Below are 2,712 nucleotides of genomic sequence, written 5' to 3'. Positions count from 1 at the left end.
TGTTGCACAGCAACCGTACTGTACAGTAAAGTACACAAAAGCACAACCACTTGTAGAGGATGCGCGCACGTGACAATGTACACCAGACACGTGAACTAACTTACGTGATTGGACATGTGAATGCATGTTCGAATCTTTGAAAGTTCGAAACTTGTTGGTTTGTATGCAGGAGATTTATTGTACCTATTTGCTGCTTATTGACATATGTAGGAACATGCCCCAGAAAAGCCAGATAAGAAGTCCTGCTTCAGGTGGGGCTGGGCGGCCAGTCTCTGCTCACATGGGGCATCCTCAGGCAGGAGTCAGTGTGGGATGATTCCTCAGGGATGACTCTCTGTCCAGCCTACCTGCAGAGTCACCCGGGGAACTGAGTCACGGCACCAGGGAACTCAAGGGCCCTGCCCTGAGAGGTTCCTATTCTGCTATCTGTCAAAGGAGCCCCAAATGTCACTCTGGACTGTGACACCTACTCTCTTTGTGACCTTGAGCAGGTTACATAACCTCCCAGGGAGGAAGGAAGAGGCCAGACCAATGGGAACTGGGGGCGTTTGGCCTAGGGAAGAGCTACCTTGGGTGACATGAGCCCTGTCTGCAGATGCCTGAAGGGCTGCAAGGGGAAGGGGTTTGTGAGGAGAATGTAGCTCTTCAAGACATTTATTTTTTTTTCAAAACTTTAACTTTTCAAAAATTTCAAATCTAAATGTTGCCTGGCACGAACTCCCGAGCACACCTCCCCTCTTTCTGGTTTTGCCCCCGGAGGCCATCACTTTGAACGTTGTCAGGCATTTCTTCTGCTGTTGACTCAATATCCCCAGATAACGAGCTTGTGATGCTGTTTCATGATTTAATGCATTAAATATCATATACTTATTTTTTTATGAGGTTCTTCTATATCTCCTCACGTCTCTTCAGTCTTCCCAATATATTTTATCACAATTTTATTTAAATCAGTTACCAACACTTACTTTATCCTGACTATACAAAATATCGTTTATCATTTTTTTGCCTATTATTTTTAAAATTATTGGGTATACCTAGAGTCTCTTTTTGGGTTAAACAGATCAAATGGGATCTCAGTAGTCTGAACACCTACTTTTGTCCTGCAGAGCCCACGGTCAACTGACCACACCAAAGATCCCTGCAGACCTAACCATTCTGATCCCACTAGGGTCCTGCTGTCCACGATGGTAACCATGTTGCCTCTGCGGCCAAGTGCTGTTACTTGGCCTGTACTATCCTCCAGGACCTCATCTCATCTTTCCCTTTGAAATAAGGAAGTCCATTTCAATGGCAGAATTTCCGTCCTTTATCTCTGGCTTAGAGAGTGATTTTCAAAGAAACTACTACTCCTTTTGCTGGTGTGATTCTCAATGCATTTCTCAGTCCTTGGAGAAGGCATGTTCTCCTGAACCTCTACAGGAAACGTAGTTAAATGGTGGACGAGCTGCTTGGATGCTCTCCTTAAATCTCTGGATTCCTTCCTCTGTATGAAACCAGGGAATTTATGGCATTCAACCTCACTTACCGCAGGCCACCATGGAGTTCAGGTTTAGCTAATCAACCAAGCAGACCACTCCCGGAGGTTTGAGCGCGCACCTAGATGGTGACTGCAGGTAAGTGAACCATACGGATAAACTGGTCTGATCAAAGTTATGTTCCTCCTTTCTGTGTCTAACACCCTCAGCGTCCATTCCCACACAGATTCTACAGGTTTTTGTTAATGTAAATTGATTAAACCTTTAGATTATTTTGGTATGGCAGTGTTCCCCTCTAGGGTTTGACGTTACTGGGGTGCCCTTGGGGTGTGCTGTTAAAGAATTTGAAGCAATGAGGGGTGGGGGGGTGCATGAAGAGATTACTGTCACTTACAACCCTCCCACAAGGTCATAACAGGGACCTTTAGAGAGTCAGAAACAGCCTCATCAGTGCCAGGAAAAGGGTTAACTGTGCTGACGAGGGGGGCTTGACGTATTCTGTGGGTCTGAAGCACTTTGAGACATCGAAAGCTCCACATACGTCTTTATTACAATTCTTAGGATGCATGTTTTCTAAGTCAATCCTTCAACTTTCATATGTCACCAGAGGCCTGATATAGCTATGAAAATGTGAATCTTAAGTGTACAGCTGAATGAATGTATATACACAATATATACATGAATATATATGTATGTGTATATGCATATATGAAAAGGTGAATATATATGCCAATGATCCCCAGCTTGTGAGGGTTCGACTTACAATTTTTTGACTTTACGGTGATGTGAAAGTGGTACACATTCAGTAGAAACCATATTTTAGATTTTGAACTTTGATCTTTTCCTGGACTAGCATATTTGGTTCCATACTCCCTTGTGATGCTGAGCGTGGCAGCAACTGACCGCAGCTCCCTCCCACGAGGTCACCAGGATAAACAGCTGATACATTTACAACCGTTCTGTACCCACACAACCATTCTGTTTTTCACTTTCAGCGCAGCTCTCAATACATTACATGAGGTATTCAACACTTTATTATAAAATAGGCCTTGTGCTAGATGGTTTTGCCCAACTGTAGGCTAATGTCAGGGTTCTGAGCACGTTTAAGGTAGGATGGGCTAAGCTATGATGTTCAGTAGCTGAGTGTATTAGATGCATTTTCAACTTAAGATGTTTTCAACTTGTAATGGGTTTATTGGGACATAACCCCATTGTTAGTAGGGGAGGATCTGTAAGT

General features: G+C 43.8%; 1 pseudogene across 1 annotated transcript in view; it reads left to right on the top strand.

The window, feature by feature from the left end:
- LOC149750801 (putative ornithine decarboxylase) overlaps positions 1-2,712 on the top strand; it is a 48,753-nt pseudogene that overhangs the window by 25,604 nt on the left and 20,437 nt on the right. The gene's annotated exons all lie outside the window — the stretch shown is intronic.

Source organism: Delphinapterus leucas, chromosome 1, assembly GCF_059928025.1.
Source record: "Delphinapterus leucas isolate spDelLeu-1000000601 "Yukka" chromosome 1, BTC_Dleu_Yukka2, whole genome shotgun sequence".
In the NCBI taxonomy this organism is placed as follows: Eukaryota; Metazoa; Chordata; class Mammalia; order Artiodactyla; family Monodontidae; genus Delphinapterus; species Delphinapterus leucas.
This window is presented reverse-complemented; position numbering and strand designations above follow the sequence as displayed.